The sequence below is a fragment of the Saccopteryx bilineata genome, chromosome 2 (assembly GCF_036850765.1).
Source record: "Saccopteryx bilineata isolate mSacBil1 chromosome 2, mSacBil1_pri_phased_curated, whole genome shotgun sequence".
Taxonomy (NCBI): Eukaryota; Metazoa; Chordata; class Mammalia; order Chiroptera; family Emballonuridae; genus Saccopteryx; species Saccopteryx bilineata.
Genome location: NC_089491.1, coordinates 336,733,224 through 336,750,422, shown reverse-complemented (window position 1 = coordinate 336,750,422; position 17,199 = coordinate 336,733,224). Strand labels below are relative to the sequence as shown.

The 17,199-nt window shown below is 41.3% G+C and overlaps 1 protein-coding gene across 4 annotated transcripts in view; it reads left to right on the top strand.

Moving 5' to 3' along the window:
- Window positions 1-17,199, top strand: part of CHCHD3 (coiled-coil-helix-coiled-coil-helix domain containing 3) — a 291,050-nt gene that overhangs the window by 199,076 nt on the left and 74,775 nt on the right. The window lies entirely within an intron of this gene.

Here is a 17,199-nt window from a genome sequence, read left to right as displayed (position 1 = left end):
TGAGTCCCCAAACATCTGATTTGTTTAGAACAGGATGTTTAGTGAGAAAGTAAGTAAAATACAAAATACATTATTAAGCCCCATTCAGCACAGTTATTTATATATTGAATGTTTTCACCTTTCTCTGCATGTCACTGAGCTGAGTGCTTTTTGAAGGTAGGGACCATTTTCTCATTCATTCAGCAGATATTTATTGAGGTGTACCTTAGTGTGTCAGGCCCTGTTCTGCTGCCGGAGACACATATTGAAGAAAATGAACTAAACTTCTGCCCTCCTGGAGCCTAAATTCAGTGTAAGTCCAGTATATACACTGTACGGGAGGTTGAGACAATATGGCAAGCAATAAAGCAAGGGAAAGGGAGTCCGAGGGCCAGGAGTATAGATTCAGGGTCAGATGGAGTGGGGGGGACCGTCTAATAGGGTGGCATCTGAGAAGGGGTCTGCAGTGGGGGGAGCCCCAGAACCCTGAAGCAGGAGTATGGTTGGCATGTTTGTGAGCAGGAGAGTATACTGACTGATGTCTTGAGCAAGAAATGAAGCAAATGTCCTACTAAGAGCCTACAGCAGCCATTCGGAAAAGGGATGGGGAAGGCTTGGGCCAGGGTGCTGAGCCATGGAAGGAACGAATCATGTTTGGCTATTTCAGAGACCAAGCTGATCAGATTTGCTGGTGGCTTTGATCACGAGTGAAAGAAAGAACAAATTCAGACATATTCTAGGGTTGTGCCTTTTACATAGGATCTTATGGATTTTCTGTAGGGGGACACTTAAAATACGGATCTGAATGTGTCGGGTGGTGGAAATCCGGAGTTTGATTTGGGGTGTGTTAAGTGTGGGATATTTCTCCAGACCTCCAAATAAGCATTGGGCAGCATGGCTTGGAGCAGGAGTCAGCACGTTTTCTGTCAGGGGCCAGATAGTAAATGTTTATGGCTCTTTGCAGGGCCTGCGTAGGTCTGTCTCAGCCCTTCACTCTGCCACTGAAATGAGAAAGCAGCCATAGCCAGTATGCCAGTGAACAGGTGTGACTGTCTTTCAGTTTGTGCACACTGAAGTTTGAAATACACATTTAAACGTGTCACCATTCTTAGGGCTGTACCGAGAAGGTGGCGGGCTGGCACGGGCCCACGAGTTGTAGTTGCAGGCTCTGACCTTGGGTGGCTTGGATCTGAGCCAGCATTTACCTGCTGGGTATCTTAGAGCACTGTACTGGAACGTTCAGTTTCATCAGCTCTAAGTGAAGATTGGTAGTCCTTACCTCACTAACCTGTGACATGAGCCAGCTCTCATAAAGCTCCTGTCCTGGGCTCTAGTGCAGAGCACCCCCACAGTCCACGGCCTTCCGTATTTTCCCTGTGTCCCTCCAGAGTGGCTGTGCCTGCCGTGCTTAGCCATGTGGTCAGCCACGTGGTCGGCAAAACAGAGTAGATGGCGATGTGAGCTCTGAGCTGATTGACTCAGCATCTTCTGTCTCCCCTTCCTCCCATGAGAGTTTTCTTTGCCATCAAGTGCTACTATGCTTGAATTCTTGTTTTTTCTAATTTTGTGTTTGTATCTTTTGAGTTTGTCATCAATCACTGGTGGGTACATAAGAAGGCACTGAAAGGTATTCACTCATTTCTCTTATGTTCACCAATTTGTTGTAGGTAATTCAGTGATTGGCCGTGAGGGGCTGAGAGGTCATTGGTGGCTTTAACTGGTCTGCTCAGCTGCTGACTGGTGCTTTTGGCCTCGGGTTAGAACAAATGGTGGAGATCAGAGGGATGTAGTATGATGACTTCAGATCATCGTGATGAATGTCTTCTTATTTAGGCAAAATACATATGATTTTTTTCCTATTGAAGATTAGTCTAGAAAGTAGTTATTTAGGATTTTTAACTGAAGGTGAGAAGCACCGGTGAGCTTAGTAGACTCCCGATGTGGAATCATCACATCACTGTTAGTTAATACTTAATGACTCCACATTTAATTGCATGTGGTAGAAAGAATGAATGCTGGACCAGGGCTCAGACGGCATGGCTTTGTGGTCTGGGTGCTTGACCATTTATCTAGTCTCTGATTTCTGGTTCTGGAGAGTGAGGGGAATACTCTGTCCCTTGCTCACCTCTGTGATTTTTGGGGGGACCAGATAAGATGACATATCTGTTTGTTTATTTTATATATTCTTATTTTTTACAGAGACGGGGGGGGGGGGATAGATAGGGACAGGAACGGAGAGAGATGAGAAGCATCAATCATTAATTTTTTTGTTGTGACATCATAGTTGTTCATTGATTGCTTTCTCATATGTGCCTTGGCCGTGGGGCTACAGCAGACCGAGTAACTCCTTGCTCGAGCCAGCGACCTTGGGTCGAAGCTGGTGAACTTTGCTCAAACTAGATGAGCCCGCGCTCAAGCTGGCGACCTCGGAGGTCTCGAACCTGGGTCTTCCGCATTCCAGTCCGACGCTCTATCCACTGCACCACCACCTGGTCAGGCAAGAGATGAGGTATTTTAAAGCTCCTTGAAAACTGGGAAAAATGTAGCCTAAGCAGCTGCCCTTAAAGACTATTTGCTTTCCACTGTGTATGAGATACTAATACTCATAAAATTAAATTAATGCTATTCAGCTTCCTGGTGTGTTTTTGTTTGTCACTGCCATATCTAAAGTACCTCAGTTGAATTGTGTCCATTTGGGATTCCATCTAGGAATGTCTAAGAGATATGTAGGCCCCTGGTGATGAAGCATTTTCTAGACTTAACACAAGAAATTATTAAAAGGGCTTTTCTTAAGTTGTGGTGGTAGTGAAAAGTACAGTCTCGAACCATTTCTAGTAGGAATTCCACACACTTTGTGTTAGAAGGCATAGAAGCGCTGAATCCAATAGGGCATAATATCAGAAAAACTGATTTTAATTAGATAACTTGCAGATTCATCTGACTTGCTGTGAAATTCAGGTCACCTGTGGCTGGAAAGTGTATATGTATACATATGTTCTCCGTTTTAAACAAACGGAACAACGAAACCATAAAATAGATACCACGTGGTATATATACTGTTAATGGAGAAGGCACATCAAGTCTTTTACAGCATCGTTCAAGGACGATTTCTAACATCTCCTTACCCGCTGCCCATCAGCTAGGTTAACAAACACAGTAACTATATGGGGTGAGGCAAAAGTAGGTTTGCAGTTGTAAGTACACAAAACAGAGTTTATTCTTGTGTTATTGTTTATTAATTTATTGCATTATTTTCCATAAGAGCGTCTGTGAACCTACTTTTGCCCCATCCTGTCTGTTGCACTTTTCATGATCTTATTATTTGAACTGTTCATTTTCATTGGCCTGATACAAATTTCTATTGAGAAGTTGAACCCAAGTCCACTGAGCACATGAAGCACATTGACTTCTTGGTTTGCCTCTTGGATCTATTTCAGTGAACTCTTTATCAATTAGCTATCCCCGGTGTAAATGGAGCTTTTTCCTCCCAGGTGTTTCCATTGGCTAGTTGGCCAGGTGTCTGAGATAATTTTCTCCTTTCACTGACTTGTGAGCTGTAATAAGTATAATTTAACTGGACACCAATTTCACACATCTTAGAACCAGTATTCCTGTATTCTTCACTGAGAAACAAGGTCAAAGCCATTAAATAAGTTTTTCAGGTCCTTATTTCATTGTAAATGTTGCTAGCTTTATCCAACAACATTGCTGTAGTAGTGGTGGAGTAACATTTTATATTTTAAGAACATTAGAGAATCTCATGTAGGTGTGTGACTTAACTGAAAGATACTAGAGTGTTAATTCCTGGTTGGTGATTTGATGAGAGGGTGCTTTCAAAGAGAAGGCTCTTAAATGTTATTTTTAAGAAGCTTTCGGCCCTGGCCGGTTGGCTCAGTGGTAGAGTGTCGGCCTGGCGTGCGGAAGTCCCAGGTTCGATTTCCGGCCAAGGCACACAGGAGAGGCACCCATCTGCTTCTCCACCCCTCCCCCTTTCCTTCCTCTCTGTCTCTCTCTTCCCCTCCCGCAGCCGAGGCTCCACTGGAGCAAAAGATGGCCCGGGCGCTGGGGATAGCTCCTTGGCCTCTGCCCCAGGCGCTAGAGTAGCTCTGGTCTCGACAGAGCGATGCCCCGGATGGGCAGAGCATCGCCCCCTGGTGGGCGTGCCGGGTGGATCCCGGTCAGGCGCATGCGGGAGTCTGTCTGACTGCCTCCCCGTTTCCAGCTTCAGAAAAAAAAAAAAAGAAGAAGCTTTCACCAAGTTCCATCATTCCATCATAAGCCTCTCTCTATGGTGCCATATTTTAAGATAAATGAAATTTTTTATCTATGTTTATCTTTTAAACTCTTTGAGAGCAAAGGTCATTTTCTTAGTTTTTATATTTTCTATAACTCATACATTGTAAGAGTATGTGAATGAATCCTTGATTTACTAAGTGTGTACCATAAAGTTATGTCTAAGCAATTAGTATGCAGTTTTTATATATGCTCAAAATATTTAGTCTCCACTAATCATTTATTAATAATTTAAATCCATGAGAAAAATCCAGTGTAATTTAGGCTACCTGGATATGTATAGCTCATCATCATCATAATAGCTAACAGTAAGTAGCATTTGCTGAACATTTGCATTGTGCAAGGCACTTTGCATAGATTGTCATTTCGTCTCCACAGATATTCCTGTGCAGCTGCCAACCCTGTTGTTTAGGAAGATCCTAAAGCTTCAAATAATTTTCCAAAGGACATATAGTCAAAGCATGATCTGAATTTGAGCCAAGTCTCACACCTGAGCTTTTAAGTCATTCTCATTCTCCACTGCTATCTTGAGTATTTGTTGGTTCTGCACTTAAGAGATTAAATCCTGCTGATTGTTTTGTTAGTTTTTTGGGCGATAAGTTAGCTCTTTCTGGCTTCTAGGACAACTTTTAGGTCCTGATGTTATAATTTGATTAATACTACCTTATAACTTGAGAGTGTTAAGCATTCAAAATGCATAATTTTCTCCTCAGGATTTTGACACTTTCTAGGAAAATTTGACCAAAAGGGAATAAATAAGCCTTGATTACCTAGCAACTACAACACAGTACTCTTAAGGATTATTTTAATATCTAGTTTTACTTTGAAGTAAGAAATTTATAGTTATTTAAGCAGTTTAAAATATTTTCTAAGCATTCATTCATTCATTCGTATGTTTGTATCAATAGTATAGCTACAGGGCAGTCATCCCATTCCGCCCCTAGAAAGAAAACACAACTTTCGGTTGCTTTGGATCAGCTGTTGTGTTGTGGTGGTTATTTCATTAGAGTCCGGATTGCCTGCATGTCCTTAGAAAAAATGTGTATTTCCCAGTAAGTAACCTGTTAGTCCTATGGGAGGGAAGTGAGAGCAAGGACCAAGGCCACAGTAGAGGAGGACAGAACCTAGATTCCCCAGGGAGCTTCTAGGATGGAGGACTCCTTTCTCCCCAAGACATCTTGGAGACATGAGTTCTTTGATGATTAGTGTGTCTTGCATGCCTAGCTTCTCAATTATGAACTTGAATTGATTTGCTCCACTGCATCCGCTTTGCTCTTGGCATTGCTCAGAATGGTGGGGTTCGGCACAGCGTGAAGAGCGCTTTAAAAGCCCTGGTGGCTTGAGGAGCCAGGGGAGATCAGAGAGCTTAGTTAGATACAGTTGCCGTGTTCAGATCAACAGGGTAGTGGGGTATGTATTGCTTTCCGTTTACAGGCGTCTGTCGATTTCAGCAGCAATTTGCATACCCGCTGCTGTCAATCCCATACAATTAAGTTGGTGAGGGAAGGGTGCAAGCCGGGCAAGAGAGAGCAATGCAAAGAGAATGGCGAAAAATAAATTATCATTAGGAAGAAATGTGCTTTACTATTCCATCACCTGTGGAGAGAGCTGCTAATTAAATTCTAAGGTCATGCTTACATCAAGTGAGCAATTTTTAAAAGCCTTTTTACTTGTGGTAGGTGGCCTGTCTTCTATTGCATCATGAAGTGTCAGGCTCCTCTGTATGATTAATTGGCTTTTTTTTTTTTATGAGTTGACTTCTTCCTCGTCAATTAGTACCTTTGTTCCTGTATTTCTCTGTGTAAAGCTTGGGGGAAAAATAACCCCAACTATGATAATAAAGAGAAATGACAACAGAACAGATTATTGTCAGCTCGGTGTGCTCCTTATTGGAAGAAATTATTGTGCATTTTTACTGCCTGATGAAGTCTGTCGCTGTGAAAAGATTTCATTGAGTGAAGCTGGGTCAGCTTCTTCAAGGAATTAATAAGGATTCACTCACAGACCACTGACATCTGAGATACTAAAACATAAACAATCCTTTTGGGGGGTAGGGAGATAACATAAACTCAATTTATGGGATAAAAAAAATGTCTTTGATATTTTCCTCCAACAGTGCTTCCTAGCCAGTTGTCAGTGATTCTGGGTCCTACGGGGAATGAATATACACTAAATTATTGTGTGTGCGTTGGCCATGCAAGGTGATAATAGCAAATTGAACACAATGGTTACAAGCGTAACTTTGTGGTAGTGATGCCTAGATAGGTTGTGCTAGTTTGCATTTGTCAACCTAGAGAGATAAATTGTTTTCTGACACTTGGAAATTTGGTACTGGCTTCCTCATTCATCTTGAAATCGAGGCAGATTCCCTGCAGTTTCTGTCATTAGCAAGAGTTACAGGAGCAGACAGGGTTCTCTGGTCCACGAGTTTGGACATTGAAGACAGTAGAAGCCAATGTCACTTTTAATTTTAATGCCATTGCTGATGACGGAGATGAGAGTGAAATTGTTTGCAGCAAGTACCTCTCAGCTTTTCAGTCAGTAACAAATAATGATAATTCAAGTAAATGCCCTTAGATGCTGTAAAGTAGACAAATGAGTAACACCTAGTATCACCATGTGTTTTTTTTTTCATGTAATTGATAGTTATTTATAACTTAGGTTCAAAGACTGAACCCTTTTATACTCTTACCTGTCTCTCTAAAGGAAGTTTATTATTGCAGATATTCCAAAGTAGCAAGCTGGTGCATTTTTTTTTTATCTCCAAGGGGGAAAATTCAATACAGCGTGGTGGGAATGGGGGTCTTATCCTTAATTCATTATTCAACAAGTCCTCCCAATGCATTGGCTTTCTGTTAACCTCTCTGGGTTTTCGAATGGGAAATGTGGTTTGGACAACCTTGAAATGCTTTTTAATCTGGCTTTAGGGATATGAGACTTCCATTTTTCCCCCCTCGGATAAGCTGTTGAAAGTGCATCCCATTAAAATGATCCCCTTAACCGGAGCTGCTTTTTCTGCACCCAACTTTAGAGGAAAGATTTGCAAATCGTGGAATTGGCACTTAATTTGGGGCTCCCTTTACCATGTAGGCTGTCAAGAAGTATTAACCTTAAGGTAAGATGAGAACAGGGAGCACAAAGCTCTGAGATGATGGCACACAGTACACCAGGTATTAAATAGCATTATCCGATCCTACTTGCTACAGTAAATAGGATTTCACTATTGTGATGTGTCAGGGCCTTCAGTAAAATCAAATTTACAAGACACTAAACTGCCATCCTCTCTGCAGAGCAGCTTTATTCTGGTATCTGGCTTTCATATTAATCCTGTTGGTAGGAAATACTTGTACCAATTGTGCATGGAAATTATAATTTAATGATCTCTTCCCTTTTCTCTATTCAGAGCTTAGAATGGACCACTGTGCTTTGCCGTGATAGCCCCAGGGCTCTGAAAAGGAGATAATATACAGTTCGGCTTTAAAGCCCCGCACTGGCGCACTGCCTTTTGGTGAGTGCTTGTAATGAAGGCAGGTGCTAAGGTGCCAACAATATGGGCTGCATACTTTGTCAACTCTTCACCTTCTGAAAGACTATGCAATCAAATAATTAGGTCCTGTGTACCATGACAGTTCTTTACAACAAGATGCCACTTGATTGTGTAAAGACGAGGTAAGAGATAAAGTGTTATGAAGTCCAGGGAAAATTAATTCCACTTTTAAGGATTCTGCTCATTTTGTCCAGGGAGGCTCAGCAGGCTGTTTTATTTGAAAATACAATTAATACTCCTTTTCTTTCTTTGGGGTCTTGTCTTGCTCTTGATAAGAATGTTGCAGCCAGAAAGTCGTTCTGGGCTTCCTTTGTATGCAGTTGCAAAGTGGGCTAAAGCTCTTGATTTTTCTTTGTATCCAGTTTTATAATTAGTGATTGTTTTGCTTCTTGATGTCTTTTTGTTTATTTATAAATTTCAAATGCACTCCATTAGGCAGACCAACCAATGTTTTTATTTCCCTGTTTAATTGACTGAAAGATTAAAATACGTAACTATGAATTTTTTAAAGGAAATTGCAGGGCTGGTGTAAAAAAATGGTCTTCATCATAGTTTTGTGTTTAGACCGTGAGCCAGCTTTGCCTCTATAAGGTATTACATTTCAACACGTTAGCTTTACTTAAGAAGATCTACTATTTGGTTATGAAAACATTTGCAAATAATATTAGCTTATACCATTATCAAGTCAAGAGTGTCCACATCTGAACTTGGCACTGAAAGCAGGTTTGCACAGTCAGGTCAGCATCTAATGAAGGGACTCTAGAACCAGTTGGCCCACTGAGACGAGACAGAATTTTGACCTTGCTCATTCTTAATAGAACTTTGGGGGCTAGAGGGAGTCCTTGGCATTCACCATTCATTCAGAAACACATTTGTTAAATTCCCCCAGTGCACCTGGCTCTGTACATCTATATAGTGACAAATGCAAAGGGCACAGGCGTCTTTTGGCACGTGGTACACAGCCTTTAACTGCCACAGTGGGCCACCAAGGCCATGCCAGGCTATTCTTTTCCAGAGCAGAAATGTTTCATGGGGAGTAGCCGCTACTTTTGACCCACGAAAGTCTAAAGATCATGAGATTTACAGGGGATTTAGTGGGTTGAAGAGAACCAGCAATGAAATGCTCTGATAAAGCCCCAGTGATCTACTGGTTGCCTCTAACAGCTGTCTTTGAAAATGAATATTAAAAATGTGAGTTACATGAAGATCAGAACTAATTTCCCATTGATCATGTGGTAGTACCAGGCACATAGTAGACATTAGATAACTTTTTTAAATCAATGTGTTAATGAATGGGAGGGGCTCCATAGCCAACAGACCTTGTCAGGGTTTAGATACATTCAGAGCCTTCAAGATGAGGGGTGTCAGACTCAAACCAGCAGTGAGGGTTGCTTGCCCAGCTCAGAAAAGGCAGTCTTTGTATGGATGAGTTAAGTTGGATGAAGGTCAGCAGTCATCACATTAAGAATGAGAGTTCAGGGGGACTGTTTCTTTCAAGAACATGAACTTGTCCCTGCAATTTGCTGTGCCCTGCTGCCTCTGGCCAGTACCTACATTTTTTGAGTCCTTCCTGATTTGTATCCTAGGATGTAGAGGTCAAGAAGCCCCAGAGTGATACTGGCAGATTTCCCCATTGGGGGGCTTCTGAGGACCTGTCGCCGTCCTGGAATTGCCCCCTTTGCACCCTGTTGCGGATGGGCAGACAGATGAGGAGGCCTGCGGATTCCCCGGGTCCCTGGAGGGGGCTTTGTGCTCCTCATTCTCTTCATGATCTTGGGTCTAAGAGTCTTTTCAAAAATACACCTTACTAGCTCAGTTTTGTATTTATTTGTACGTTTCTGATTCAAGCTTGCATTATGTCAGGCTCCCCAGAACTGGGAGCAGTGGGAGGTGGGGTTTCACTAGGACCCAGAACCAAACCCCTTGTTGCAAGAGTTTCACTTTTTCACTTGAAGAGTCATGCATGGGCCCTCATGACCTGGAGTTTTCACAGGAGATCTCTGAGAGCAGGAACCTTGTGTGTTCACTGCTGTCTCCTCAGCACTTGAAACACGTAGTAGTGCTTTACAAATCTTCACTGAAGAAATGAGTAAAGGAGTTTTTAACAGATCTCAAAAACGACCCACGTGAGTTAGACATGCATTTGCAGGCCATCTGTGTGCATCTGACCTTGTGTCATGCCTCCTCCTGCAGGACTTTGCAGGGATGCAGACAAGGGTCCTTCTGCTGTCATGCCAGCTGCTCCATGCTTTATTTGCATAAAATTGCCCATCAGCCAGTGTGGCTATGACTTTTTGAACAAACTTTTGAAGTAAATTAAATTGCCTTCCCTACGTGATGTTCTCATTTGTAACTTGTACATGACTTTGGAGAGGACGCCTTTTATCTACAAGCGCTATCCTAAATAGAGCATCCAGCCTCATGTGTCATCCCCCTAACTTGGCTTGGAGTGCAGATGCTCCTGGGTGCTTTGCGCCGTGGACATCTTTGCGGTTCGCCAAGAAATATACTATGATGCCAATGTCAGTATTATCAGCTTCATCATTAAAATAGCTGCCACCTGGTGAGGGGATATTATAATCCAGGCAGTGCATGAAGTGACTGAACACCATCATTTTAACCCCAACACACACCTTTAGGAGAAGGGCCTTTCTCTCTTCACCCAGCCAGTTGTTGAGGCTCAGACATCACTGAACTCTCCCCACGTCTCCCGGCCAGTGCCCCGTCTTCTCCCTCCTTACCTGTAGCCTCTCTTTCTGGGTGAACAGTGGTAGACTGTAACACTCCCGTGAGCCTCTCTGGCCTTAGCATCTATTATGCGATTCCACTCTCCTTCCCCCAGTTTTTAGAAGATACTTAATGGAAGTGGGCATGCCTTTTGGGGGTGGGGGGTCTAGAAGCCACTAGAGTTAAGCAACAGATTCTTGGCTGAGTTTCCCTCAGCAACTTTTGTTTTGTGTACTTGGCTGCTTTTGTAAACTAAGCACCTATAGTCTTAATAGTGGATCATGTTCCACAGTAAAGAAAAATTACACCGGTCCCATTATGGGGTGTAATCAGATGATGGATGCAGTTAGTATGGGGATGGACCCAGGTAAATTGCTAGGGAAGATGCTGAAAGGATGGAAGCAGCAAGGGGTCTGTGGGTTGGGCCTTACCCTGGAGGGAATGCAGAGAAAAGAAGGCAGCCCAAGGAATACTGTGGGCAGACATCAGTTACAGGCAACTTAGATCACTCAAGGTAACGATGAGACCTGGTGTGGACAGGAGCTATCAGAGAAGAGACTGGCATCCAAGAATGGGCTTTGTGTAGCTGCCACTTGGGCACTTTGCCCCTACCGTCTTCCTTTGTCATAGACCACTTTGTAAAGTCATTTCTCTCTAGTAGATCTTTGCAGTAGCCCTCGAACCCCTGAGTTCAGATTATATACATACACAAGCTTGGGGCATAAACTTCCTGCATATTTAAATTATGAGATTACTGTCAATTTTCTCTCACTAGTTTAAGGCCAGAGATATTCCTGCAGTCCTAGACTACTTGAACTTCAACTCAGTGAATTCCCTAGGTTCTGCCTCAGAATTAATCTGAGTAATTAGTCTGAGAAATACACCCCTCTCTCAAGTACACGTAAGCTGTACCTGCGTTTAACCTCCTGTGGTGGTTTTTCGTCCATTCCCTCAATGGTGCGCACTAGGACTGTGGGTACCGTTTCTTTGCCCTGTATTACAGATTCCCTTACTGGGGAATATTGAGCACCTACTATGTGCCCAGGTATCGTGTGTGGTAGGTTTGTGTGATACACTCAGAGTGACTAAATCAGGCCCATGTTCCTCTAGTATCTCATTACGCCTCCTACTTGTTACCTCTTTTTAATGTTAGTATTCAATATTTAGTATTAGAAATTAATTGCAATGTACATTTGCAAGGCACCTTCTACCTTGCCTTGATGGACTGTCTGATGTGAGTGAGAATGGAAATAGAAGTGAGAGAAGACTAGTTCAAGGCTGAGATCGTGGCTCCTCACTGTGGGTAGGTGATCAATTTGATGGATGTCTGCTTTGCTGTCAGTAAAATGAAAATATAACTTAGAACTACGTCATTTCTGTAGTTCCCAAGAAATAATACATAGTATATTGTGAACTGTCTATTCTCTCATGATGTCGTTGCTCTAAATTGTAGAAATTTGGCAGACATTCCTAGAACTATTTGTAAAAATTCAATAGCATGTAATTAAAGACAGAGACTGCTATTTTACTGTTGGGTACATTTAAAAATTATATTATATAGCATTTGGATTTGACCCTGAACTTGGTTCCCAAAAGAATAATGCCAGAAAGAGAAAAGGGTATTTTTAGTCTAAATAGAGGCACAGGTTGTATAAAGTAACCATATTCACATATACAGTGTGTCCGTAAATTCATGGTGCACTTTTGACTGGTCACAGGAAAGCAACAAAAGACGACAGAAATGTGAAATCTGCACCAAATAAAAGGAAAACCCTCCCAGTTTCTGTAGGATGATGTAGCAGCATGTGCGCATGCGCAGATGATGACATAACACCATGTATACAGCAGAGCAGCCCACGGCGGTGCTAGTCGAGATGTGGACGGTACAGAGGAAAGTTCAGTGTGTTCTGTGGCTCGCTAAATTCGATTCTGTAACCAAAGTGCAATGTGAATATCGGCACATTTATAACGAAGCGCCACCACATAGGAATAACATTACTCGGTGGGATAAGAAGTTGAAGGAAACTGGCAGTTTGGTGGAGAAACCCCATTCTGGTAAGCCATCAGTCAGTGACGAGTCTGTAGAGGCTATACGGGATAGCTACCTAGGGAGCCCTAAAAAAATCTGTGCATGAGCCCACATCGAACTGCACTGAATAGGTATGAAACTGGGAGAGTTTTCCTTTTATTTGGTGCAGATTTCACATTTCTATCGTCTTTTGTTGCTTTCCTATGACCAGTCAAAAGTGCACCATGACTTTACGGACACACTGTATATCACTTAAACTGTAGCTAGTTAAGAATAATTATGCAAAAGATAGTTTTTGAATGAACATTACATTGGAAGTAGGCAAATGGAAACATTGGTTATGATGAAAGTCTGGATTTTCAGCCTTGCCGGGCAACAAAACACAATATCTGATGTTTATAGGTGTAGATTGCGAATGCTAACAATTAAAACCAATGCCAGTACAACAACTGGATGCTAGATTAATGAAATGGGATATTTATAGACATCTAAGAGTTCACTGTGCCTTGGAACTTTAACATTCATCTAGTACAGAAGTATACTTTTTCAGGCGAGAAAACAGAAACGTGGAGGTTTTAAAGTTGGTTTTATGTAGTTGGGGGGATGGCAGCAATGTTTGCCGCACCGTCGACTCATCAGATGGATTGTAAGAAGTGAATGTGTATTTGTTTCGGCTCCTAGAACTGATTTGTGTTGGTGTCAACCATCGCTGATACTGAAGAGGTGACTTAAATACAGTGAATACTTGTGTACCATTCCTGAGGTTTTACAAAGTAAATTGATTAACAATCAACTTTCACTAGCTTTGTTGATAATTATGATACAAAGCAGGCATGCAGTATTTGCATTATTATTATTAATTGCTGTTTGGAATGTAAGAAATTTTCAGTAGAACTTGCCTGATTTCTTCCATCAGAGGAAAAGGACTGCTCACTTGCTCGTTTTTTCCCTATCCCCACACTGTTGTAAAGCAGTAATTCCCAAATGCTGTCTCTAGGTCAATTTCACAACTACCTGAGATGTTTAATAACCTCAGACCTCAGAATGTTAGGGAGATCGGCTTAGGTGATTCTGGAATACATCGAACGTTTAGGACCTCTCCTTCCAAGGATCTCACGGCAGATTTAATGACATCAGTGACAAGTGGATAAGATTCAGATGTTACACCTCCTATTTAGTGGCTGTTTATCCTCAAGAAGCACCAGGTAACTAACCTGTTTCACCCCCACAGCCCACATCTATAACATGGCTTTCATACCATATTTTTGGAGGGTGTGGAGATTGAATAAAATATTGTATGTGATTTATATGGACGTTAAATCAGGATAACCTCAGCTATTGTCATCACCAGCCTCCGACATCTAGGACGTTGATAACTGCATGATGTTTGAGGGAACTTGTTCGGGGTGGTATGGGGGAGGGGCTAGAAAAAGAATGTATCCACTGTCTTATGTTGAAATGTTATATTGAATTTTACAGAAAGGAATAGAATCATTGACTCAATTGCAGGACTATTTTGTAATATGGAAATAATTAAAGAAAGCTACAATTAGGCCTACATGGTCTTTTAGATTTTAAGAGCTCTTTAATGTACTTCATTTTATCTGATAAAATGGGATTTCTCTGGTATGTATTTGCCTTCAAATCTGGCAGACTCTATATGAACACTTTAGTATACTTAGCATATACCTTTCATCCTACATCTTTTGAACAGAGGCTGGTTACCATCTTTGTCCATTTAGTTAAATGAATATAAGCCTCGCTGGTCAGTGGGGAGTTTTAATAAACAACAAAACAGAACTGGTTGAACCTCTCCAAATTCAAAAAGGTGTGATTATCAAACCTTAAGATATTGTAATATTGGAGTCCAGTTGCTCAAGTTCAGAGAATGGCAACATCGAGGTTAGAGCCGGCACCAAAGATGTGGCTGGGAAGTTTGAGGGGACCAGTTGTAAAGAAGTGGCTGGGGTGTGAGGAGCAGAGGGACATATGAGGCCATAGAATCGGAAAAAATGCAGCTGCTCCTTTAATAGTGTGCTAGGAACATGTGTCTTTCTTTTTAATGTTTGTGTTTTTTTGTTTGTTTGTTTTAATCTATTGCAAATCTCTGCCTTAGGATATCAATGCAGAGCAAAGATTCACTTTTCCATTTTTGGGTCAGTCTTGATTCAGCAAGTAAGAATGGAATGAGTTTGGTTTGTTGTTTTTATTTACATTGTCTATATTATCCATTAAAATGTTATGGATGATGAAGAGGAGAAAGTGTGGGTGAGGACAAATCATAGGTTTCGTTGGGACAGAAGCAAGATGATGGGGTTAAAACATCACAGAGGGGTTATTGCTGGGGAAGCGCTGCTCTTCTAATGATGGGCTTGTTCGGTTAAGAATATTCCTGGTTACAGGTGGATCTTTTCTTGACAAAATAATGAGACTTTTATTTTGGATTGTATTTCTGGGAGGCAGACAATATTTCTGGTGGGTCACGGCTTCAGGAAGAAGACAGTGGGTGGGGCATTTGTATTAGTACTGTAGATTTTTTTTCTGCAGGAAAATGTGCAACATCAGGCTTTGTGCAGTATGTGCAAGAGTCTTATATTAAAAGTAGTTGCCAAAGAGCAAATTCACCTAAGTCCCTTTAATTATAAAACTGAGAGTCTCAGCATATTGTTGGCCAGCTTGGGAAAGAAAACAAAGCAGCAACAACAACAAAACCCAGTGTGTTGTTTTTACCTTTCTTAAGAATGTACCTTTTTTTACTAGATTCCTTTAAAAGCATTCTGAAATTTAGAGGAATTTCATAAAATAAGTGACTAAATATTTCAGTCTAAAAAACAAAATGACCAAATGATAACCTTTTTTTAAAAAATTAAATTAAATGAGAGGGTGAGAGACGGGGAGGCAGAGAGACAGACTCCTGCATGGCCTTGACTGGGATCCACCTGGCAAGATCCCTATGGGGCGATGCTCTGCCCATTTGGGGCCGCTGCTCTCTCGTTTCGCAACCGAGCTATCTCAGTGCCTGAGGTGAGGCTGTGTAGCCATCCTCAACACCCAGGGCCAACTTGCTCAAATTATTTGAGCCATGGTGCAGGGAGGAGAAGGGATGAGGAAACAAGGGGGGGGGGGTGCGTGGAGAAGCAGATGGTAGCTTTTTCTGTGTGCCCTGACTGGGAATCGAACCTGGGATTTCCACATGCCAGGCTGATGCTGTATTATTGAGCCAACTGGCCAGGGCCATGACAACCTTTCCAAAAGATCTATCTGTATGAACCACTACTATCTGTCCAATGTAATTTAAATTCTTTGTATTTGTCCCACAACTTCCTGTTGTTTTTATGGTTCTGCCTCAAAAAACAAACCAAAAAAAAAACCTACCTAATTTTTGTTAGGCTCCCTAAAGTATTTTTTCTTTATGCAGGTGTTGTATTTTTTTAAATCCCTTGAATCAAAGTATATTTTAATGACTGGTATATTCAGTTGTATAAATTGTAGGCATTTTAAGGATTAAACCAAGTTTCTAAATTCTGGGTGGATTCTTTTTAAAATTTAAATCTGCTACAGTTTAAAGATGAAGGTATAACAACTATTGTAAATAGTTTTTTCTTCCTTATTTTCTCTGTGGTACAAAATACAGTGAAATCCCTGCCAGCCTGCCACTTCAAACACCCACACTGCAGTTAAAAACATTTCCCATAGCCTATTTTATATAATGTACTTTCTGATCTTCCCATTATTTGAAGAAATAATTTTTCTTCTGAGAAAATTACAGCTCTTAAAGTTTATCCACGTAAAGAAACAAGGTATGGGTAGATACTCTTTATGCTTTATAATTTTCATTATTTACTTATTCTAAAAGCAGTAATTGTAATAAAAATGCTATATACTTATGGTTAGTATATTAAGGAATTGAAATATTGACATTTATTTAACGTATTTCTAGTGGTAACTTTATCTGTGGACATTTCAAGAGAGAGTGAAATGTTTGCTGATTTAATAGGTGAAATAAAAATCCTAAAATGTGTCTTCTCATAAACCTACCTTGCATGTTCCTCAGTCAGTTTTGTTGATCACTGATCTCAGGAGTGACTGTTCTTCACTGTCTTGTTCATGACTGTAATTTAGAATACTTTTAATTTGCTTGGATTTTTGTGAACTTTTGAGAAGTAGTTATTGCTTTAACTGACTAAATTTTTGTGTATCTTTATAAATAAGCTATTTAGCCCCATTGTGATAAGTTAGAACTTTTGCTGAATGTCTTTTTATTTCTTTGCTTTCTTTGTCACCACGAGCTGTTCACCAAGCTCCCTCCTTCACTTGCTGTTATTTAGAGTGAACTGTGTGGCACACTCCAGCTCAGACTCTGGGGGATACGGCAGAGAGGAAACCAGACAGAAAAGCCTGTTTCCATAGAGTTAACACTCTCTTAATATAAGGCAGTCAATACCAGATATATTTTATGTCAAGTGGCAATAAGTTCTACGAAGAAAAATACCCTAATAATGGAAGAGAAAATGACAGTGGTTCGGGGGACAGCGAGGGTGATGGATAGTGATATTGTTTTATACAGGGAGGCAGCCTAGGATTAGGTGCCCCTTGAGAAGGGCCCCAGATGCCCGGCATGAGC